Source organism: Brachycentrus maculatus, unplaced genomic scaffold (genome assembly GCF_059751285.1).
Source record: "Brachycentrus maculatus isolate JH-2025_06_01 unplaced genomic scaffold, ASM5975128v1 h1tg000092l, whole genome shotgun sequence".
Taxonomy (NCBI): domain Eukaryota; kingdom Metazoa; phylum Arthropoda; class Insecta; order Trichoptera; family Brachycentridae; genus Brachycentrus; species Brachycentrus maculatus.
The window spans coordinates 1,409,488-1,437,146 of NW_028280846.1; the positions used below are offsets into that span (position 1 = coordinate 1,409,488).

The 27,659-nt window shown below is 28.2% G+C and overlaps 1 long non-coding RNA gene across 1 annotated transcript in view; it reads left to right on the forward strand.

The window, feature by feature from the left end:
• LOC148310533 (uncharacterized) overlaps positions 1-27,659 on the forward strand; it is a 238,427-nt gene that overhangs the window by 9,996 nt on the left and 200,772 nt on the right. Inside the window, exon 2 of the long non-coding RNA XR_015837387.1 lies at positions 458-496. This is a non-coding gene — a long non-coding RNA (uncharacterized LOC148310533). The remainder of the gene's footprint in view (positions 1-457; positions 497-27,659) is intronic.

Here is a 27,659-nt window from a genome sequence, read left to right on the forward strand (position 1 = left end):
TGATAAACTTTTCAAAATCCACCTTTGTGTATTCTTTCAGATAATACAGCATACTTTTTTATTGTCAAATTAATCTTGATTCCCCTCGATACTAAAAATTGCAGTTAGGGATGGCCATATGTCGTTTTCAGTGTCTATTATTATTATTGTATTACTTAAAATACTGAAACGAATTTTATGAATTATGTGACTATTTAGTTTATGGACCCCTCGGTAAGGAATTGTTTTTTTATAGCAAAAATGTTTGGGGAAATTCTTATATTTTTAACGAAGAAATATAAAATTGTTTTGCCTGTCATGATGCCATTTTATTGACTTAAGTGCTAGACTATTTATGTACTCGTAGACGTAAATTTTCTATAGTTTTTTGAAGTAAGAAATTTTATTAAAACTATGCATTTAAAATTTTAAAAGATTGTGACGTATTTTACTACATTGATTTTATTTTTATTTTCAGGATCTAAATGGATATTGATATTCTCAATACAGCGAAAAGGTATGTATTCAAATTGTTTTTACAGTTATTTTAATTATCAGTTTTACATTATGGAATCGCTGATGAATATTTCTTGTGACACGTGTTTCGATGCATCGTTTTCAAATACCATAATGATGTGGAATATGGATATAGTGGTATTTACTCAGTAAAACTTAAATTAAAATTGGAAAGATTTTACCACTAAGTGATTGCCGAATCAATAAATGAAATTATTTACAGCTTATTTAATTGGGTTAACATGTGACCTAGTGATTCTCACAGTCCAATATCATCCCCATTCCCTTTCCAACTATACAATTTATTCTAATGTTACAAGTCACGACATGGGGTAATTCAACTATCCACCCAATTAATTGCGAAATAATGACCTGGCAACTGTTGCTGCCTTATAACTACTGGCATTTCCTCGTTAGGAAAGGACACTAAACACTGACTTGAAAGGCAAAAACAAAGACAAAGAATTTGTCATACGGTTTTTGAAAATGATGCGGAATGCATCGAAATATGTGTCACAGTAGATTTTATGAAATAGTGGTATTTACTAAGTAAAACATTAATTAAAAACAAATAATTTGACTTGATATGTAAAGATATAAATGATATGAAAAAATGAACATAACATACACTTATAATATGAAAACTCGATGATGGTAAATTACGTTGAAATGAACATAACACTCTCCGTATCATTCATCATTCACTCTAACCCTTATCCGCACCCTATGGAGCATAGGGCACTGCATCGTATTGACGCAGCGTTATCTTGATTGTTACTAACATGAAGGCTAGCCGATCACTCCTGTGATTCAGGGACTAGTCCGGGGTAATATTAAATAAACATTCGAGTGTGAAATCAATAATATTTATTTTAACCCACCACCACTGGAAATCGAACCCGAGAATTTCAAAACAGTAGCTAAACATGCTAATCACTACACCACGGATGCGGACTAAAAGACAAATTAAGAATATAAATTAATTTTTGGTTGAGTAGTCTCGAACCTTCAACTCTTTTAACCCTAGAGGCCGGTAAACCGGCTTTATTTATTAACGCATATACCCTAATGGCCGGAATACGGGCCTCAATATCTATCCTCATTACCCTACGGCATGGAATACCTACGAAGAAAAAACCAAGACGATATTTTTGACTTATTCTGACGTCATCACAAGTGTGAGAGGGGGGAGAACTTGTTCGAACATGAACTCAGATTAATTTTGATTAATTTCGGATCGAAATTTAATTTTTAATCAAATATATTTTTTGGTCAAAAATTACTCAGGAGCTCAGCATTAGGGTACTTGTACAATGAGCGCTTCAGGTTTCAAAGGGTTAAAAGCATAAACAGAGTCGATATAAACATACTACAGTATTTAAAAAAAAAAAATTGCTAAATATGTAATCAAATATTGAAAAAAATAACATTTTTGTTGCAAAGTTTGTAAGAAAGGGTAACAGTGTGAAACCATAGTAAATTATTTATAGTAAATACTGAAAACTACCCCGCTTCAAGAAATGGAAGTGATATACGGCATAACCTCACTTCAGGCATGGAAACGTATGAATGTGATGTCTGCTTGTATTATATAATACGTAATTAGATTAAAGGATTATTATTATGTCGCGTCGGGTTTACAATCCTTGGATGATAGAACAGGGAGAGGGATAACTTATGAAGATAAAATATAAATATATATGTATGTAAATAAATTGTTGTTTGTTTTTTTTATGTACTTATTCCATAACAGTGATTGTGAAGCTAAAAATAAAATGAAACTCAACAAATTTGTTATATCGACTATTTCATTTTTATTATTACAATTATTTATTGATTTATGTAAATATTTATATGATATCCGTAGTGTAGTATTTTTGCCTAGAATTTTCACTCATCAATTACATGAAATTATAGTAACTTTAAACAAAAAGAGTAAATCCACCCACGAGTAGGCATAGACTATGAAACTTAAAAAGCTGAAGCCTGAGTCATGATGAGCGGTGTTGCATAAGCCGTAGCTAGATTTCAACGTCACTTGGACGTTAGGTAATTCAACAAAAAAGTGGTAACTGCGTTTGGCTACCGTGCTGGATGTCTCAAAATAAATATAAGTGATTTATATTATCCAAGGTATAAATGTGACACTGGACGCGTGTAAGAAGTCCAGGATTTGTCACATTGTCTTCATGCAATTAACGATCAAGATAATATTACTTCCATTTTTGTCACATTTCTGCACTTCAGTGTTTAAAAAACTCCAAAATTACTTTAAAAAATTTTCACTCAAAATATTGTGAATAAAATTACTGGATATTTCTGCAAATTGGTATTTCACAAAACCCCAAAATTATTCTTAGGAATTTTCACTCAGATACGTTATTCCATTGAAATATATTTTGGTCCATAAATCAGTAACCTGAGATTTATGTCTGTTGATTGCACATTCCCCTTAAGAAGTTAGCAAATTCATTTAAGTTCCTCATATTTTAAAACTAATAATTTTGTACATTTCAAATCCAGTTTTCATATGTTGGACATATTTTTAAAATTTCTACCAATGCCGTACACTCGTTTCAAGAAATTACATAATTTTCAATATTTTCCTTTACATGCCCTCGAATTAAATATGGATGATTATTTAAAAAATTAAATGCTCGCAAAAAACCACTTGAAGAGTTTTATATCATCACGCACGACTAGTTTCTATAACTACAGTTATTCTCATCATCAAGTTTTTGTAATCACCTACTGATGACAACAACTATAGTTTTCAAAACTAGTCGTGTGTAATAAAATAAAACTCAAACAGTGACATTAAAAGGTGTATGATTTTTTGAATTAATCAACATATGATTCCAAAAAAATACTAGCGAATCAATTAATAATTTTAATATGGAAGATACGCATTTACCGTACAAAACTCAATTTATTTTAAATGCATTTGCAAATCGAAATACGTTAAATGTTGATCGTTCTATTCACGATGCTCTGCCGGAGTACTTGACTTCGAATCAATAGAAATGAAGGGAGCTGGTTTCCCTCCGCCCACTGATAGGAATCTAAGCTAAAACCCTTAGGAAACACACCCCTCTCTTTCCCGATCGAAACACCCCTATCGTGTTTATGGAAACATTTCGTAGATACCTGATAACCAAGGAAGAAACGTTTTAATGCCATAGCTATTATTAGCGATTGTAGGTGAGTTGAGATAACCCTCGGTTGGTGAACTCATTTAAAAAAAAATTATAACCACTGGGGTGCATTTTCTAAGCGCATTTATTGATGTGCTTTGTACTTTGAAATGAGAAATGGTTATAAAAATATGAATAAAAGAAAAAAAATATGCTCTTGTTATCTATGCACATACATGTATTAACTTAAATGCCTACCCCTGCAGAGAAACGGAGTGATGGTAGTAGTAGTTGTATACAGGCGCCGTGGTGAAGTTGGGTAGACGCTCGACTACGAATCTGCCGTCGCGGGTTCGATTCTCGCCAAGTGCAAAATAATTTCATGAAAAGATTTTCAATTGTTCTTGGTGTGATGTATTTTTAAAAATTACCTTCCCTATCCTTGTTATCTTACCTGCAAACAAGCTTCTTAAAGTAGAAGCTTTGCGGGGTATTCCTTTAAGAGAAAATGTTGTTAACTTATACTTAGTATTAAATAAATAAAAAATAAAAAAATACGTATTAATTTAAATATAAAAACAAAGTACTTGCATAAGACCACATTTTGTGTTTGTTAATGTAAAAACGACTAATTTTGAGGACAACTGTAGTTTTCGGAACCAAACATATGTATTTATATTGATAAATTTAAAAATGAGTGGTATTTGACCATTTTTAAATTTTTTAATTTAAATCATCATATTATTCTTCAAAGTTGCACCCAAATCAATCATATATAATAAATATTAAAATTTCTTTCAAGTGTTTTTTAAGATATAAACTTTTGTTTCATTTAATTTATCACATATTTTATAAAGTTTAAGACAAATATCTTATAAACTCGCAGAAAACAAAATTTGTCATAATAAATAAAATTAAAAGTTTTTAAATTTTCGGACTTACAAAAATAATATATTATTAATAAGCACTATGGATACGTTTTCTAATATATTCATAAAGTAATTATCTGTTTATCTTAATTAACATTTTTTTTATTTTAATGTGAATTGACGGTTTATGATTGAGACGTGTGAATGAAAATCGTCATAAAAACATTACAAATTACGTGTTTTCACGACCAAAACATGTCGGACAATATTGTATTTATGAATTTAAAAAAAATCATATTTCAGATATTTCTTTTTATCCATTCAATGTTTCAAACAGAGGGTTAAGGCTGTATTATAGTCAGTGTTGTTGGTTTTTAATAGTAGTAGGTAGAAGGCAAAAGACATTACAGTACGTATAATAATCTAATATCGTTATTCGATATTCGAAGGCTATATAATTGCCCTGATAAGGAATCTAAATTATAAGGCACAGTAGAAACAATTATTCCATTACGTTTGCTATTTATAAATAACTTTTAAAATCCTTTCATTCGTCGAGATGAGGGCAAGGATGAATTTTTAAATAAATCGTTGTTTTATTTTGAAAGTAAGCCGTTTTAAAATTTCATTTCAGGCAAGGTTCTGTCTTATAATTGTTGTTAATGATGAAATAATAAATACAACGGCAAGTAAAAGCAATTCAAAGGATTGAAAAAACATATTTAATTTTAGACTATTTGTTTCCAAACATAAAACAAACTTCGTTATTTTTTTTTAATTTATAAAATATAAACTATGTTTTATGTACCACTTTTGTATTGGAACTGTTTTTCCAACTGGTTCGACAGATAATTCTTAACTTATTTGGGGACATAAAAAGATAAAGTGGTAAAAAAAACAAGGTTTAAAATAAAATATTTTTAAGATGTTTTGCAAAAAATACAAAAACAATATACAAGATTTTGGTTGATATGAAATTTATATATATATATATATATATATATATATATATATATATATATATATATATATATATATATATATATATATATATATATATATATATATATATATATATATATATATATATATATATATATATATTATAGTTTATTTTCGTAATAAAACCATAAACAATTTTTTACGTTTATTTAAATCATGTTAAAAAAAATACTAACAAGAAAATACTTGAGGCCGATATAGTTTTAGCATTTAAGGGATTAATTATTACGAAACACACAAAAAAAAAAGTTTTTAAAAATAATATAATAAAAGCTTTTCAATTATTTATGGCAATATAAACGAATAAGCTTTATAAAGATATTTTAATCTGCACATTGTAACAGGTCTACTCCTTCATATTGAGAAGCCAACACGTTTTCATATCTGGAATGCCTTTTCCGGAATTTTCTTCCCCGTTATTTTTTCTCGAATAAGTTACTACCAGCATCCCTCATAATAGATTCCATATACTCAACTTTCCTTTGCTTGCTTGAGGTCGGCGATTGGTATGTTTCCACTTTACCTAGTAAATGTTTAATTGTGACAGTCATATTTTCTATTTTTGTACGCCAAAAAAATGTACCCTTATTTACTTAATTCTAGCCTTTGGGCAAAATAAGAACTATTTTTCAATATTTACGATTTTAGCCGTATGAGTATTATTAATTTTATAAGTAAAAATATATTTACCAAGTATACGTTCAATTGTGTTCAGTGTATCCAAAATTTGCGTCATATCCAGCAACAGGGTCATATTTTCTATTTATGTACTTTAATTATTTAATTCAAGTCTTTGGGTAAAATTGTACTATTTTTTCATATTTAAAATTTTAGACAAATATGTTTCCAACATATTAATTTTATTAATAAAAAATATGTCGTCAACAATATTTGAATTTATTATACTTTAGTCGAAGGGAAAAATAAATGTTTACTTAAATTATCAATCGAATTTAAGCAATTTGTTTCCCATTAAGGGAATGAAAATGGGGGAATAGTTTGACTTCTAGTAGAATAGTATTATAAACCGATTGCTATCACTATATCAATATTGTCAAAACATGAAGTGTATGTTATAATATTTCATTATTGACTTAATTAAATTGTTTGTTCGTAATTCATTTTGACAGTGACTCGTCTTATAATTCACGATATTCTACGAGTCGTAAATACATTTCTAAAGACATTTTCGTGAATTTGAACGTTGTATTCGAATAAGGTCATTTTCTTTGAACGTTGAAAAATTTCAACGTTTTATACGGATAAGATTTTTTTTTTCAAAATCAAGCTTATATTACCAACAATTAATTATCTTTCTTCTTCTTCCAACCCTTTTTAGTACCTTAAGACGCTTTATCGATACAGTGTTGTTTTATTGATAGTTGATTGCATCAAGGGATACGTGTCGCCTACTTTCAAAATCCGCCAGATCCAATTTTATAACATTTTAAAAAATCGGAATGCCAATTGTGGGTTTTATTGTTTAAAATATTTATATCAGAAAACCCTTTTAAACAATATTAAAAAACAGTGTTTTCTTTTAAATTCTAATCAGAGAGCGGAGATAAGTAAAAAATTAAGATGACGTCATTCTCGGTTTGTTTTGTCTCGTGTTTTTTTTTAAATACTGAAAAAAAAATCCTAAAAAATTAGGAAATTCTCTATTTCATAATATTTTATCTAAAGGTAGACAAATCTTCGAAACATAAATATTACCCGGAGAATTTTGCATTTTTTGTAAAATCGACTTACATGGATCTGGCGGATTTTGAAAGTAGGCAACACATATGAAATAAGGATTTCAGTGAAATGTTGCATAAATTTTTTGTGTTGTAAATTGTACGAATGTTCCGAAATCTAGGGTTTAAAGTCCATCGACACAGGTAAAAATAAAAGTTGCTTTAAAGACGTGTTGACACGTTACTCGTTTAAATGGCCTTTTATACCAATTAAAGACCAGCGTGTGACATAAACAGAGTGCCCAAGGGATATTCCATTATTTTTTACTAAAGTCGTGAAAGCTATTCAAAGCACTAGGAAAACTGCTCGTCTACATAATATTGCAAAAAAAATAATTGCCGCCCATTGAAAAAGTACTCGAGGAAGGATTCTGGCCTGATATCGTGATATCCACGAAATATGTTGAATCCTAAGCGCAACCATGTATTATTTTCTGAACCCACGTAGGCTTACCACAGGCTTTTCAATAAATACTAGATCCAACTAGTACTTAACGCGTATAAAATGTTTACAAAGGTACTTTTAACAGTAGGGTTGTTGTGTAAATTGAAGATCTAACAATAACATAATTTGGTCAGCTCACTTCGGGCACATCGCATAACTTTATTCCTTACAAAAGGACACGTATATCCTTTGTATCATTAGTAGGGGTCATCTACAATTTATATAATCAAATGAAGGGTTATCGGTTACCTGAGTGTAATAGGAATGAATTATAATTATTGTATTAGCCAAAAAAGAGGGAGGAAATTGTATTTTCCCTTTGGTCAAAAGAACTTTGATTATTGCGCAATAAAGTTTTGCAAGCTGCTCTATGTATTAACCATGAAATTAAAAAAAATATAAAAACAAAATAAAAAAGATTTTCGAATGTTTTTCGCAGATACTTTGGGGCACATTTTATAAACTTTATAAAATTAAACAACTTTGTTTCATCAACTTTTTTTCAAATATTAAAGATCTATTTATAAAACGATAATGGAAGTAGGTAGATCTGAAATAGATCGCATCATTTGGTTTTGTTAGATTGCATGTCATAAACAATTTTTCGGGATAATTTTATTAATAGTTATTATTACATGTTCCCTAGGCACGGGAAATCTCAAGGAGGGCACATTGTCATATTTTGTTGTAACATACATATATGATTTCATCAATTAACTCCCTTAAATAAACATTCTGGACCGTATAAATTTTTAAAAAATTATCGTTCTAATATAAACTACGAAAGGTACTTTGTTCTTATTTGTATTATTTAATCAAAGTATTACTTTGCCATCGATATTTAGAGTTAAGCTATTAAAAAAATACATAATTCAATAATAAAATTAATATTAAAACAATAAACATGGTAAATGAAAGATATAACATAAAATTACATTTCATATTTTCACTAAGTATAAGTAAATTGTAAATTGTGGTTTCTCCACAAATCGAAATTTTGTGTTCGAACAAAAATCGCCTTGTTAAATACACCTTCAAAAACTTTTCCGTTTTTAACATCGTTAGTAAAATAAGTATATTCCGCAAAGGCTTCATAATATATTTTGAAAGGGGAAAAGTGGTTTTAGTTTTCGTAGTAACCAAGTTCTTTTAAAGCTTACTCATGGAAATATCCATAATTCGCATAAGTATTCAGTAGAGTAAACGAAAGGGTTAATGAATTCTAGCTGTAATGCTTAAATTACTTAAAGCGTGCGAAAGAACGACGATAAATGGTCGAAAACATTCAATTTATTCTAGTACCAAAAAAGTAATATTAAAAAAAAGTCGTTCAATATTTCGTCATCGTTTATGCTGTTCAAATGATCAGTTTGCTCTTTCCAAAAAATCAACCTCAAATCATAATAGAATGATTTTTACAATTTCATTTAAATTACGTTGAAAATCTGGTTTACGACATTTTTTACGAAAAAAAATCGTTAATTTTTATTTTATTTTATATGAATTGTACTTGACTTCTTTGAATGCACCTTTAATTTAAAAGAAAGCGATTTTCCATCCCATGTACTTAAACATGTTAATTGTTTACTAGCTTTAACATAAAATAAATACGACACACAAACGTGTCTTAGCTATTTTAATTTAAATCGATCAAGTCTCACAAAAAGGCTATCTCAACTTGAGATAGCCTTTTTGTGAGAACCTTTTTTAACCCTTATCCGCACTCTGTCAGATATTGCATCATACACAAGCTGTGTTATCTTGATCGTAAAATACATGAAAAAAACGATGAACCCCGCGATTTAAGTAAAAACCAGTAACCAGTCTAGCCTAATGTTAAATTGATTTTGGAGATATAAAAATGATTACAAACGAGTATTACCCACACATACATACATCTTATATAAATCCCAAGTTATCACATCGAAATGTACAGATGTAGACTCTTGATTTTTTTTTATATATTGAAAATACTCGATATTTTAGAATGATCCAGTCAAGATGCAAACTCAGTATCAAGCACGAGAGTGAAAACCATTAACATTTATAATTTAGATGGGAAAAATTCCAATAGTTGTTCATAATTATACATATTTGCAAAACTCACATTTTCAGAGTATTTAACGATATCAAAATATATAACTTTTCCATGAGAATAACGATTTTAGAAGAGCAAGTAGTGTGCATAACCATTCTGGGGATTATGTTTCCTTGTATAAACCATGGGTTTATGGGGTACAAAATTCTTCAATTTATTACTATTACCAGGAGAACATAATTTGTATGAGGTGTAAAACAGTTGATGCTTCCCCTAGGTCTGTAGTTATCTCTTCCCTTTATAGCCTCAGACCAACCAGTCATTAATTTAATATTTAATACGAGAAGCAATACAGAAGATCCGTTAGATGGTTCGAATTACATTAATAATAATAATAATAAAACCCTTATCCGCACCCCAATGGTGCATAGGGCACTGCGTCATATAAACACAGTGTTATCTTGATCGTTTACACATAAAGGAAAGGTGATCAGTCCTCCGCTTCAGGTACCAGTCCAGGGTAATATTGAATAATATGACAGTGAAAAAAATCACTTATATTTATTTTACCCCCCTTGGGAATCGAACCCGGAACCTCCAGAACGGTAGCCGAGCGTGCTGACCATTACACTACGGAGGCGGACATATACATATACATAGACATATATGTATACATATATATATATATATATATATATATATATATATATATATATATATATATATATATATATATATATATATATATATATATATATATATATATATATATATATATATATATATATATATATATATATATATATATATATATATATATGTATATATAAATGTATATATATATATTATATATATATATATATATATATATATATATATATATATATATATATTTATATATATATATATATTTATATATATATATATATATATATATATATATATATATATATATATATATATATATATATATACATATATATATATATATACACATACATAAAATGAAATACTGAATAATTCAATAAGATAACTAAATACACAATATGATAGTAAAACAATGAGTGTTTGTAAAAAAAAACATTTTAAAAGCTTTCGTTGTGTTTATACATGAAAATGGAAATTCTAAACATCATGGAAGTATTACAAGACATGTTTACACAGTACAAAGTGAACTTTATGCACCTTTTCATACAGAATTTATTCATGAAGTTGGCGGTTTTCGGTGGAAAATGCAGGAACTGTACCTGTAGTTTACCAGGATTGGCTGCGGCATTTAAATTAACGTTTCCTCAAATACCTTATTATATAGACAATACGATTCGCAATGTCATTTAATCTCAGCTTTCAGACTATTTTTGATGAACACATTCTAATTACAACACAATCTGTTTAAAGAAAATGTTATTGTAAATAATTAATGATATGTACTCTATGGTGTACGGGTTAATGTGTTTTTTTTTTATGGATTTTGGGCATTAAAAATCCAAATTTTAAATTTTTATCTGATCATCACTGCTCAAAAATTTTTGGAAACATTAAATTTAAATTTAAATTGTTTTAGGCTTGAGTCGACTATTCGTTCTGATCCAAAGAATTACCCAATAAAGGTGCATAGGGCACTGCATCATATTGACATATCGTAAAATCCTAATATTTAGTGAAAAATATAAACTTCATACGAAAATATTGTTGTATGTTATGTTTAAGAAATGTGTTTATTATTTGTAATTAAGTTATTCTTAAAAGTCTTATTCATATGAATTTTGTATTTTATTTCAATCGATTGATATTCCAACAATAAGACAAATCGCTCACTCCTTTCGAAGAACGTCATAAATCAAAAAACTTGATTTTTCAGGAGAACGTTTTTAAAGTTGAAAAATATAATACAATGTATTAAAAATAAATATGAAGCCACTTACTGAACTTTTTAGTATGCGACAGATCTTTATAGGTAAAGCCTGAAGGTTTTTTCTCCATTTGAAAAATATTTATTATATTTTAAAAAAATAATTAAACAATACCTTTTCATCAAAATGCAAAAACAACATTTTCTGCCCTGTAGCGGGTAAATATTAAGTTTAAAATATGCCTCTTTTTCTGGGATATAATACATTTTCTGGGCATTCCGAAAACATGCCCGACTCAAAATTCACGATTTTTGATTTATGACGTTCTTGAAAGGAGTGAGCGAAATGCACTTTTTGGGTTCATAAATATAATTATTTGTATTCCTGCTTTTGTAGTGAAACGCTGATAATGCATTCTGGAATTTGAATCTAATAAACGTTTGATTAGACGCTTCATTATCTGATGTAATATCCTTAACCAAAAGTAAACACTATTAACTTATTGTACCCATAAATGTTTAAAGTATTTCTCAATTCTGATGTGACTTTGGGAAAATGAAATATATTTTTAAAATATATTTATTTCAGAATAGTTTACCCTCAAGAAAGCTATTTTTACGATAGATGATTTTTTCAGAAGGGCATACTGTGCTAAGATTTAATGAAAAACATTTTAAATAATTAAATGTGACCGTGAAAATATCGTTACGTTAAAAAAAATACACATATTTTTTTGAAAACCTTCATCCAGCCCTGGTAAAAAATAGGGATGTGCCCATTTTCGTCCATACACATTTATGATTAATGACTCCATGTCACATCTTTATGTTGCCAGTGAATAAACCAAAGAAAGTATACACTAACTGGGGCGGATATAGCCCAAAACTGTTTGTAAAAATACCAAAAAAGCACTGAATTTGTTACTGTAATGTATCGATTGTGTGGTTTTTGAATGTAATGTTGTTATGATGTTTTTGTGAGAGTTCTACATACACTCGAGATAATTTTAAGGGTCATGCAAATATATGGGAAGCTTAAAATATACTCACCTTTTGTATTTATTTACCACCATTTGTTAAATTATTTAATTATGACGCGTTAATCAATAATAAATAACAATATTTATTTTTTATTTTTTGACATCTCATCAAAGATGAAGAAAAATAAGGAATATATTATTTAGAGAAATAAAAATACCTTGTGTTCTGATCCACTCACTGAATGTGAGTGAGAATATATTAATATGATCTACAAAGTTAATGCTTTCAATATTCAAAACAAAGAATAAGGAAGTTTGGACATTTACGAGGCTGACGACCGTCATAGGCTGGTTTAAGTGATCACTTTACACACGTGTAACATTCACCAATTCTACCCTTTATTGACAACCACACTACTCAAATTCTTGGAAGTTCTATATACATATATAAACCAATTTGAAATATTATTCTTTTTTATCTTTGATAAGATGTCAAAAAATAATATGAAAATAACTCCTGTAATTGGAGATAATCCAGATTTTGTGAACAAGTATTTGGACACACTCAAAGTGTTAAATATTTTTAATTATGATACGTGTTTCGAGAGATTCACGATCATTATCAAAGACACTTCAATCTCTAATGGATCGAAATACGTATTACAATATATAATAATATTCTTAATAGTGGAATTTACCAAGTAAAAGTTGAGTATAAAATGAATACCATTATGCAATTGTCGAATCAATTAATGGAAATAAATTGACTTACGGTTTCCACTTTACCAAAATACGAGACTTGTATCCATTATCGTGACATGTTTTTATATCTCTTGTGCATCTTTCTCCGAACTTACAACACAATTCACTGGCATAATGCTGATATATCCTCTTCCTCTTCAACCCTATGGTCCATACGGTACTGCATCATATAAATGCAGTGTTATCTTAATCGTAAACACATGAAGGAATGGAGATCAGCCCTTCGCTTTTGGCACGAGTCCAGGATAATAGTGAATAAAGATTATAGTGAAAAAATCACATTTAGTTAATTAACCCCCCCTTGAAATATTCTATAATTTATATTTGAAGCACTTAATTTGTGATTTTCCATTTTATAATTAAAATGTAATTATGTTTTCAAATCAATAAAAATTTGTAGTGATTTAAAAACAAAGTTACATTTCAATTATTGAAATATTCTATTATTTAGAAGCAAAGAGCAGATTTTTTTATAATTACCAGATAAATATCTAAAAACGGATAAAAAAAAGACACCAATGACCGTTAAACTTTTTTTGTTTATTTGACTGTATTCACAAAAACTACTTACAAATCATTTCACTTGAGTAATATCAAATGCATGGTTGAGCATTTTATTTATACCTAAATATACTCAGACTTCGTTTTTAATATGTATTATAATATTGTACGTGCCACAATTGTAGAGAGATGATATGTTTCTCACTCTCCTTTTCATTCATCGTTCACTTTGTGTAATATCATTTACAAGTGGTATTACACAAAGTGAACGATGAACGATAAGGAGAGTGTTATATTACCATACCACAAAATAAAAAAAATGCTTAATGTACAATAAATATGATATGTTTAATTATTTTAATAATTGTAGTTTCACATGAACTTAATAAGTCATGTTATTATGTTAATAGCTTTCCAACATAATTCGCATTTAAATTGTGCGGATGTACAAACGATTATAATATGTAAGACTGAAAAGGGAACTCAATAGTAAGGTATGCGAATTCCCCGGTAGCGAAACGCTCAATACCTACGGGAAATCCCTAATAGGTAACTCGATATGTTCTCCATAAGCCCTAGCGAATACCTCTCACATTTCATGTTTGCTTGGTACAAATCTAATGGCGGGCCAAACAACGGATTTGATTTCGTTTTTCTTTCAAAAACATAATAAATAAAAATACAAGTATCGTGGCATGGCTGGTGAGGCGATTCACTGACAACTGGCGTTGCAGGTTCAATGTCTTCTAATTGTAAGATAAATTTTATAATAGCCAGGATATAAAGGTTTGTGGGTATGATGAGGACCTCTGTAATGGTAACTTGGTTCGCTTTTATTACATATGATATTTTGGTGTTCTTTTTTGACATCTCCAAGAAACATGAAGAAAAATACCCCTGCAGGAGTAGGCAGAGAGATTAGAATGTCACATCAATATATCTTTGCAATCATTCTTCGCTTCATCTACTTTCCTCCCCATATATACCCGACAATTATTCCAAATCCCGACCTGACCACTTTCAAGTTCATATTTGAAATACTTAATCATGCTTAGATTTCTTCGGTCTTCCTCTGCTCCAAATTCCAACTCCATTCGCCTCACAAATTTGTTTTACTGTTCTTTCTTCACTCATGCGATTCATATGCTCAAACCATCTCAACACACCTTTCTTAATTTTGTCTGTAATGAGTATCTCAGCTTTGCATTTTTTTCTTATATCACCATTTGGATATCTATATTACGTCGTTTTATCGTACATTCAGTCTACTTTCATATTTTTTGTGTGATCGCCGATATAACTCTTCAACATTTAGTTACATTTTTTGGATAGGCGATATATATTATGTATGTTTGTACAAAACACGCGATAAATTTTAATCGGGTATATTTTAATCTTAATCGGCGCTTGAAGGCATTACTACGAGGCATAAACGTAAAAACAAGCTTTGAAGGAGCCCGAGCAATGTTCATGAATGGTAATTGTTTTGTAAGAATTTTCTAGTAAAACTTTAAGCGCTTAGCGAAAATAATTACTCGGAAACTTTATGTAATATTCGCAGATGACTCTGTTCGGTATTCATTCACGTGGGAACAATTGAACATGACTTTGAAATTTTCACAATAAAAGTTTTGCCACGAAATTTTATAAATCCTTTGGTAATTACGCTTTTGCGTGAGAACGGGACAAATTTTCGGAGAATTTTGTGAGGTAATTATGATACAACGACGGAAAAGAGGTGGTGGATTTTTTTCTAATTAAATTATTATCCAAGCTTACTGTTTTTAGTTAAGCCATGGAAATATATTTGTATTATTTATCGATTCAGCGTTAACTTCGTGGAATGACAGGTTGACTGTTTAAAAAAAAACACTTGAATAATAAAAAATTAAAACTTGTATAAAGTTGTACTACTTAATGAGTTATATTTTCAACATTATTTATGTTGTGAATAAATTATTTGGTCAAATAATAAGCTTAAATAATAAAAATAAAAATAATGTTTTCTGGCGATTCTCATGTGTGTGTGATTATAATCCAGGATTCGGACCTCACATACTAATAAAAGAGTTTCTGCTCAATAACAAGCTTCTTTTCATCTCACCAATAGATTTCTCTAGTGAAATTCTAGTGATTCAAGAACAAGGTTTCTAAATTAATTCATATATATAGAACTTCCAAGAATTTGAGTAGTGTGGTTGTCAATAATGGGTAGAATTGGTGAATGTTACAAGTGTGTAAAGTGATCACTTAAACCAGCCTATGACGGTCGTCAGCCCCGTAAATGCCCAGACTTCCATATTCTTCTTCATCTTTGATGAGATGTCAAAAAATAATATGAAATAAAACTCATTGAGTGGTAATATATAATGGTTATTTTTTTAATAAAGTGTATTTGTATAGTTTTAAATCATTTTGTCTCACGTGTAAATCATGCTTAATCATCAAATGCTAAGAAGATGGCTAACAGCTTTTTATAAATGAACAAATACGTACGAGTAAATATATTTTATTAAGCTCTTAAATATCTACATTATTAAGTAGCTATTAATGTCGCTTTACTTAAGATTTAACCAAAGTTTAATATTAAACTTTTGTTCTTTGTGAATTTAATGTAAATATTATGTTTTAAATGGAAAATGTTAAATTCTTCATCAAACTTTGTTTAACTTTGTCAACTGTTAAACCTTATTATAATCTATGTATATTTTGTATATTAAAAGCATTGTTAACTTTGTGGTATGGTAATATTTTTTTTTTACCTTAATTGACATGATGATAGAATGATTATCCAAAACAAGTAGTGTATTTTAAAGTGAAATGCCATAAAGTGAACGATGAATTATAAGGAGAGTGTTATCTAACCTAACGTAACTCAACCAACGCGGAGTCATTAGCGAGTTTAAAACTTATATATGTACATCAATATTTTAGCACGGGCTATACAGGACTTGCAGGTCTATAGAGGACTTGCGATCTGTCATTGGCTGGTTAAGTGATCCTAAACTAATACACTTTGCAACATACACCATTCTACCTGAAAGACGAGCTATTAATTTCAGTAATCACTTTATATACTATGCAACTCATCATTGTACTTATGACTGATACATATGACTGATTTCACAGGGTATAATACGATTACTCAAACCAACTAATGACAGGTCGTAAGCCCTGTCAATTCCTAAATTTTATATTCATCTTCATTCATGTTGAGAAAACATCCAACATTTGTAAACACTAATTTTGATATTCAAAATATTGTAAACAGATTAAAAATTCAATAAATGTCTCAGAAAGAATGACTAGAAAAGTATATTTGGCAAATGTGAACACACCAAAACGAGGATGGACAAAAAAGGCAAAACCTTTAATCTGGTCGTGTCAAAAAGTTATTTTTTTAAAGTACGGTAATAATAACGTTCGCCTCCGACTTTTAACTTTATAAAAACGGAGAGCGGTCGGGAACTTCACATTTATTCAGAAATTCCTCGCAAAACAAATAAACTGTCCAGACCAGTTTTTAATATACAACCAACAGAGACTAGACGAACAAAATTAGTTCTTACTGCAATATACAACTGAAAAATAACGATTTATTCACCCACTAACTGTGCCATGTTCTCTGAAAATTAATAACAGATTCAACATTTTGATAGTGTCCAAATACTTGACACACTCAAAATGTTGTAAATAAATTATCTGGTAAAATTATAAGCTAAAATAATAAAAATGAAAATGATATTTTCTGGCGTTGCTCATGTATGTGATTATAATCCAGGATTCGGACCTCACATACTAATATAAGAGTTGCTGCTTTAAAAAATAAGCTTCTTTACATCTCACCAATAGATGTCTCTAGTAAAGTTCTAGTGATTCAAGAACAATGTTTCTAAATTAGTTCATATACATAGAACCTCCAAGAATTTGAGTAGTGTGGTTGTCTATAATGAGTAGAACTGGTGAATGTTACACTTATGTAAAATGATTACTTAAACCAGCCTATGAAGTCACAGTCAGCCCTGTAAATGCCCAGACTTCCGTATTCTACTTCATCTTTAATGAGATGTCAAAAAATAATAACAGATTCAACATAAAAAACATATTTATTTAAACATTTTGATATTTCATATGCTCAAGTATTTCAAATACTTAAAAGTGGTCAGATCAGGAGTCGGAATAATTGGCGAATATGCATGAGGAGATCCATGAATGCAGAAGAGGTGAGGATTGTTAGCAAATGCAGATTGGTGTGGCTTTCTATTCTCTCTGCCTACCCCTTCATAAAAGCGGCTAGATGGTATGTTAGTCAGACTACATTATTCAATACGATTATATTTGTGTCCATAAAAAGAAAAATTCCAGTTCTTTCATCGAAAATTTACTTTGATTTTCATTAACTTTGGTAATTTTGACCCAACCTAAATGACGCCTGGTTAATAACATTTTTATTGCCCTGATTAATTCGTTTTTTGATATGTATGAATGTTTTAAATATTTTTTTTACAATTATAATTTTACCTAATTTTTTTTTATCGCAGTGACAAGGAATACATGATTCCTCGACCTCTTATAAAAAAATATTTTGATGGTATTGAAAATCTAAAATTTAGACTTAGCTTCACATGCGGTATTTGAAAATGTAGAATGCATCGAAATACGTATCACAATAGATTTTAAGAAATAGTGGTAATTACCAAATAAAATTCAAATTTTACAAATCATTTTTTCATTGTGAAAGAACAATCGTCAGTATTTGAAAACGTGAAGGTTTCTTAAAAAATAAATTTCAAATGTAATTTTCGTTAACCTTAGAAAATTAAATAAAACGTAATTTTGTCAACGATTCAGCATTTCCGTTTGTGATCGGGAATTTTCATTTATGCTCGAGTGTTCTTTTTGGTGACCCCAAGGGACGGGCATTTTCTAAAATGAGATACCTGTCGGGTTTGTTTTGCATAATTCCTTTCAAAATGTTGACGGTGCCTGGGTAATAAAATTTGCGAGTGTCCGCACTGAATACGTAACGCAAAATTTTAAATTCTTTTATTTTATTATGCGAATCAGATAAAGCAAACTTCGAAAAAACTCTCTCTGCCGATTAATGTAGAAAATACGTGGTCTTTCTGTGTGTTTTTTTTCAATTAGTTTATTTTGTAAGGGGAATTTTCAACGCAACGTCAAACATTCTATAAAGGTTGACAACAGCGCGTGACATTCCAAATATAACATAATCAGACGGTCTTGAAATACCCTGTCTAACAAATGAGTAATGGAAAAAATATTTTAAATAAGTACTGCGATAACCTAAAACTTTTTCGAAGAACATGCCGAATAGATGTTGAAATATTTTATTCATAAAAACCATCTGTGATCATTTTAAAAATTATATGTAAATTTTTGGTTTGAGAAAACCATTTAAACTGAAAAAAAACATTTTTTTATAAAAATCTTAGTAATCTTAGTATATAACCTCTAACTGGGATTTTTGTCTAGTGGTTTCGAGACGTTACAGTCTCTTCATCAGGATAATCACTATACCAGCATGCAAATAATATCACACGTCACTACCAATGCACCATTTACACACATACAACTACATAAAATGTCGATCACATGTCGCTTACTCCTTTCAACAACGTCATATATCAAAAATCGTCGATTTTCGTACTTACTACTATACTACGAAGGCGATAAATATAACATATTTATAACATACTCGTATATCCTAAAAATACTTACAATTCATTTCAGAAATCCACAAAATAAACACTTGTTGATAAATAAATACAAGACTAGTTTTAGCAGAGTTCTTTTAATGCAAAGCACAAAGGGTTTATACAAAGATTTTATTATTTATTTAAAAATTTACTCGTTAGTAGTACTAATTAATAAAACGTAATTGGAACACATGTTTCCTTGCAGTCAACATCATTATCAAACAGCGTATGTACAACTCAGTCTTAATTATAAAGTAATGCTCTTGGGATTTCAACTATAAGTGATATTTCCAAAAATGGGGATGAGCAAATAAGAGCAGATAAGAAATAAGTTTAAAAAACAGAAATTAAAGCTTAAGTATTATATCCAATTCATAAAAGGAGAGACATACGAATTTATGCGTTTTATATTATAATATAAAGTTGAAGGTAAACGGTAAAAAACAAGTGTAAAAAAAGTTGAGAGAGTGGTTTTAAAGCAATACATTATTTAAAAAATACGTGTTTAATACAACATATAAAAAAATTACCACCAAATTCATTGATCATGGTATACTTTTATCCGAAATGTAGTGGGTGAATATATTCATACTCTATTAAATATATATTTAGTGACAAAGATAAATTTAAATATAAAAATAAAACACTTGTATTAAACCACATTTTAATTTATTAATGTAAATTTAATTAGTTTTGAAAATTATTGATGTGTTTATCATCAGGTAAACATAAAATACTTTGTATTTTTACTACTAGAGGACTAAGTTGGTTTATATGGTAGAAAAAGTAAAAATTGTCAAAAGGACTTCTATACCTCTGCGTTAAGCGGTATCTTTCTTGATAAGAAGGTATCAAGAAAGCAAATGTAAAATGTACAATAGAAAGTTATATATATATATATATATATATATATATATATATATATATATATATATATATATATATATGTATATATATATATACATATATATATATATATATATATATATATATATATATATATATATATATATATATATATATATATATATATATATATATATATATATATATATATATATATATATATATATATATATATATATATATATATATATATATATATATATATATATATATATATATATATATATATATATATATATATATATATATATATATATATATATATATATATATATATATATATATATATATATATATATATATATATATATATATATATATATATATATATATATATATATATATATATATATATATATATATATATATATATATATATATATATTTAAATGTATGTATATATACTTGTATTTACAATATGAAACACCTAAATTATAATGAAATATTTATTTTGAAGTGACTGCCGTTTAAATTAATGAAAGTGAATTGTTTAGTTCAAACATGCTACACAAGTATACAGACTGCATTGGCAAGGATTTGATCCTTTTACTTCACTATTATACAGAAAATTAAAATTTGTCATTTTCCACATCCCCTATAATGTGACTGGTAAAAGAACCTGTCAACCCCGAGCCAGCCTGTAGATATTGGTCGGTTTTTAAATTTGCTTTGTTAATTTTTGAAAACAACGTTTGCAGAGGGCACAAAGAGCTCGCAGCAGTAATGGCTTTTTTGCGGTATTCTTTGTACATTGTTGATTCAATGCAAGTACTTCATTTTACTTTTCATCGTTGTGATTCAACCCCTTTCAACGCTTTTCGTAAAAAATAGCTGTATATTATTTGGCCCTGACATTAATGTGTTTTAATTTATTTTTCATTTTAAATTTCAAATTTGTTAATCGAATTTTGGAGTCATACCGACCTAACAGATAAGATGAATTTTGATATAAATTATATTTAGTATGACACCTACAAATTATACTGAATTAAAAGAGAAAGTAAAGTTAGTTTAAAAATATGCTGTTTACTGATAATTATATTGGCGTTGCGGTAGGTTAATAAAACTTATTGCAGCCTTTATATTTCGAACTTATTTATTGATTTGTTATTCAGCATACTTTTTTACTGGGTTTTCCCGTACCGAAGGTATATTTACCATATATATCTAAAAATCTATTGTGAGACGTATTTTGATGCATTCTGCATCATACGGTGTTTGAATATAATGCAAAATGCATCAAAATACAAACATTGAATATAATGCAAAATGCAAAAATGTGTCATAATAGATTTTGAGAAAAATTGGTAATAAGTAAGTAAAAAGTGGAATTGTGTAATTGGCTTTATTTTTATTAATATAACTATTTTTTGTTTTATACTTTTTTAATGTAAAGCTGTACAATACCCGAAAAAAAACTATCATTACAAACTCTTCATTCTTCTTTATATATGATATCGCAACATAGATCGCAATTTAAAAAAAGAAAACATCTTTGGATGTATGTTCTCAGTCTAGATTGATTTATTTTTACGTGATTCATTGCATGATATAATATTCTATCATAACAAACGCCTGAGGTTAAGTGAGTTACACCTTAAAAAAATCTTATGTTATGAACGGAAGGAAGGTTATTGATTTTACGCCACTCCTTTAGCCTTTTTGTTTTATTTATGGGGTTTAACATCTTTATTCGTGGAGATATAAAATAAGTATTATAATACTTATTTTGTTGGACGCTAAAACCGAATGTGTTTAAATTTTATATTATTTATTAATTTTGCATTATGATTGTGGAATGACATTGTGATTAACGTTTTAAAATAAAACTTCACTAGTTTTGAGAACTATAGATTTTCTCAGATCATTACAAACACAAACTTTCAGTTTTTCATTTTCAATAGTTTAATTTTCACCTGTTGATGAGAACATATACAGTTCTCAAAAGTATTTTTTTTCAAATTATTTTTACTTGAATCTTTTAGTCTTACTTTCAAATTTAGCTAGGATTGTTTCATTATGGACTGTATTTCAATTAAATAAATGTAGTAATATGCTTGTTAACTTAAATATAAAAGTAAAAATTTATAATAAAATTACACTCAATCAAACTTTAAACCCTAACCATAATTTATATATAATTGTTATAAAATACCCACTAAAATTCACTCAATTTAAATTCGTTTTCCCAGAAAAAATATATACAATCATGGTTTTCAACTACATGGTCTTGTGCCTGTAACAACGAAACCCGGTCACTGGTCAAATAAAATATATGTGGAAAACTATGTAGTATTTCATATCACATTCTTTCCGTTTATTGCTATTCTAACATTCGTCTGAGAGATTGCATTTCTAGTACATTCAATCAAATGCCTCAATCATATCAACACACTTTAAAAAAAAAAATTGATCCATAATGCTTATCTCAGCCTGGCATTATTTCTTCACCATATATCGCCATTAAAACATCTAACATACATCGTTTTACCGTACATTTTTATCGAGAGATCGGAATTTTACTGCATTCAATCAAATGGTTTTATACAAGTGTTTGATTTTTATATTTAAACAGTAGGTATATCAAATATTGTATGAATAAAATCTCGAAAGATTTTCAAAAACAAAGGAAATTGGGTAACACTGCATTAGGAGTTATGACTGTGTAATAAACTACCCATTGCTTCTGTATAGGGGAGAGAAATATATAAATTTTATTGCGTTTATTGTTTTAGTGCTTTCTACTTCCTACTTCCTACCTACCCCCACTACCCTAGTCGAATATTTTCGGTCAAGGAGGGTTGCAACATTTTCATCCCGGGAAAATAAATACTAACAGGTACTAGAAACGAATGGTCAAATGGTTTATGGGGAAAATTTGTTGTAATGTATTTATTTTTCTGTTATCGTCTGAATTTTTTGTTGTTGTAATAATTGATGTTATTTTAAAATTATAAATATAACACTTGATTTTTACCACTTGAGTATTATATTGTAACGACTAGTTTTGGTAGCAACATATGCTTCCATCTACGGGTTTCAATATAAACTAAAGCATATAGCACGACAGCCGCCGTGGCGTAATTGGTTAGACACACGACTGCGAAACTGGCGTCGCGGGTTCGATTCACGCCAAGTGCAAAATGAATTAAAAAATGATTTATTTTCAATTGGTTTGGGTGTTTGAGATGTATTTTTCACATTTACCTTCCCTATCCTTACCATTCTACCTATAGACAAGCCTATAATAAAAGCGTTGCGGGAAAAAAAAGCTTTAGATTATATTCAATGATTTAGTTCATATTTAAACCCGTAGATAGAAACATTTATTGCTTCCAAAACAAGTCGTAGCAGTATATTACTCAGCTGGTAAAAAAAACAACCGTTTAATTCATAATTTAATCATATCTTACCACGAATAATAACAAAAATATTATTTTTCACGCAAATAATATATTTAAAATGTCATTTATCAATTAATTTGCATTATTTCTTTAAGTTTGTCCGTAAAAGACAATAATTTGACAGTAAAACTAAAAATCAAGAACATATAATTGATAAAAGAATCTAGCAACTAACAAAATGTTCTACTACTGCGCTTCTTACGGACTCGTATTTGTATTATGTAGGTATATCACACATTGAACGATATATTTCTAGAACATACTTAAGTAAACAAGAAAACCTTGGTAAAAAGTACAGTTCGTAAAGAAAATCCACATTTTCCACTACTTACATGAAATGCCGACTGACATAACGTAAGGTCTCTTGTAGTTTTTCTTAACAGGTGCTGCACCTCAATCTTTATTTTTTCATCCGCTTTCCTTTTTTTCCTTTTTCTTTTGATCTCGGGCCATTCAAAGTCCTTTGTGCACAAACATGCCCCGGAAGGAATTTCCTCTCATAATTTGATAAAATTTCTTGTTTTTAGCGCTGTTAGACTTATCTTTTGATAGTAAGCAAAGTCGGAGTGGTTTTATACAGTTTTTGATGTTTTACAATTTGCATTAAAGGACAAAACTTGACTCGTTTTTTCAATAAACTCTTTTGTATTTTGGGCCGAGTACTCTCATTCATCTGCTTTGATATCAAAAGAAGTTTGTCTTAAAGGTTAATCTTATAAATTGAGAAGTGAAAGACAGTTCAATAAACACTTGTAAAATACTTATCCTAGATTATTTTTTGATCAAGTTTTAAAAAAAATATAAAATGCGCACAAAAAACTTTTTTTGCGACAAAACCTTTCAACAGCTAGATTTTTTGCGTACTTTTTGGGTAGGGCATTTCAAAATATATAATATACACTTAGGAATCTAAAATTTATGGTAAATAATTAAAAAATTAATTAACAATATGAGAGGTATAGAATGATTCATATAATTGTTCACTTATTATATATCGTACACAATACTAATATATACTTAACAATAAGAATAACATATTGATTTTTATATTTTATTAATATAAATGGAAAAACACGGAATTGGTTTCATGAATTCCGAGAAAAAGTTGACATGTTTTTCAACAATATAAATAACATGATGAATTATCGAAAATTTTAAAAATGAAGTACGTATTTTTGAGAGCAAAAATGATTTTTCCTAATAACATTTTTTAAATATATTTGTCGTCAGTCGTAAACTCGGAACCATATTTATTCATCCATTAATAAAATTTTGTTCATATTTCTCTCACAGTTCCGCTTTCGAAATGTAATTATGTCTTCAATACAGGATTTACATTTCGATAGGTGCGAGGTAAATAAACGTAAATCCAAATAGACAAAAGTTCACGAAGGATAGATTTGTGAATTTTAGCTTATTTTGCTGCTAGATTTGGGCGTCAACAAAAAATGATAACACATAATAATAATATGTTCTGTAATTAATTTCTTTTACTTTCTTTGATAAATAAAAAATAAAATGTTTGATTTGCTTCCACTGAAATTAAAATTGACTGACGCTTAAAATTTGATTTAAAATTGAACAGCCTTCCGCTTCATGTACCAGTCCAGGGTGATATTGAATAAATATTAGACTGAAAAAATCTTTTCTATTTATTTGACCCCTCCCCTGGGAATCGAACCCGGGACCTCCAGATCGGTAGCCGAGCGTACTGACCATTACACTACGGAGGCGGACAAAGAAAAATACTTTTATCATACAAAATATGTAAAATATCTTACTATGCATAGTAACGCTGTGCCCCTCGAAGAAAGCTCTTGTGCTTAGAGAGGAACCTTCAATCAATATTTATTTATAAGAAACATTTTAATTATCATTCTCTAAACTGTTTTGACTAAATTTAGAGATATATTACATAAATTTTCTTACCCAAATGGTACTGGTATTGAAATGATACTTTAATTAAAAGAACTCAAATCTTTTAATGTTTTGCGTAGCGTGAAATTATTTGACTTGCTTAGTACGGGTATTATTATTATAATATGATTAAATTCATCGAGAAACACAAAAGCGGCTGAAAAAAACATTTTTCAGGAAACAAAGGTAAGCGTTTGATCCTTCAGAATTTTCATTGCCTGGGGGTAGAATATGGATTTAAGGCTTCGGTGGAAATACACAAGAAAAATATGAAGGACGGGGAAGGAAAACGAACAAATCTCAACGTGTATCATGACGCTATATTACTGTAAGCGATAAAACAGAAATGTGGGATGGTAAACTGTGGGAAGGACATTTAAACGTGAGAAAAGGATTTGTTTCAAATCCTTTAAAAAACGACAACTCCAAGGGTTGTATGATGTAAATGAGGACCGCATTATATAATTTATGTTGAGTTGAGTAAAACCTTTATTTTATAAGGTTCTACAAAAAATACCTGCGTTATTTTTGGTATGAAGTAAATACTCAGATTTAAATATTTATAAAACATTTTTTTTGTTCGCCTACATTATATCGTAGTAAGTTCGATTACCAGGGAGTTTAAAATAAATATAAGTAATTTTCACTCACATATTTAACGAATATAAACGTAACACTGGAATGGTACAGAAGCTCAAGACTAAGCACATTGCTTTCATGAAATTAACAAACAAGATGACACTACGACGATACAATTCAGTGTCCTATGCTCTTTTGAGTGCGGAAAAGAGTTGGAAGAAATTAAATAATGATAAAGGTTTTGATGTACGACTAATTAATAATAAACTGAAATATCTATAAAAACTTAGATGAAAACTTTGTATTCAGCATTATTACGATTTTTCAGCATGAAACTGTTCATGGGACATAACTTATGTATTTATTTGTGTATTTTGTAAACATATTTTGAAATAAGTATAAATTTATAAATAATAATGCATCACTATATACAGAAAAAAAAATTGTGAAATTGAATAAAATTTCTCCTCAAAGCTTTAAAAAAAGGAATAACCCGCAATTCCCTTTCACAGGCTTGTCTGGAGGTAGGAAAGTAAAGATAGGTATGGTAGTTGTGAATAGTATATACATCACAAACACTCAGACCAATTGAAAATAAATAGTTCTTGAATTTTTATTAAGATCATTTACTGTTCATTTACTGTTAACCGTTAAGATCATTTACTGTTCTTTAGTAGAAACTATATTAAGATATGGAATTAAGTCTTTGGGACATTCGACGAAAACAAATTTCAAAATGGTTCAAAATCTGCAATATTTTCATAATAAAAAAAAAAAGAATATATATATATATATATATATATATATATATATATATATATATATATATATATATATATATATATATATATATATATATATAAATATATATATATATATATATATATAATATATATATTATTATTATATATATATATATATATATATATATATATATATATATATATATATATATATATATATATATATATATATATATATATTATATATATATATATATATATATATATATATATATATATATATATATATATATATATATATATATATATATATATATATATATATATATATATATATATATATATATATATATATATAAATATATATATATATATATATATATATATATATATATATATTTATATATATATATATATATATATATATATATATATATATATATATATATATATATATATATATATTATATATATATATATATATATATATATATATATATATATATATATATATATATATATATATATATATATATATAATAGAGACAATCCAATCTTGATATTTAAACATTT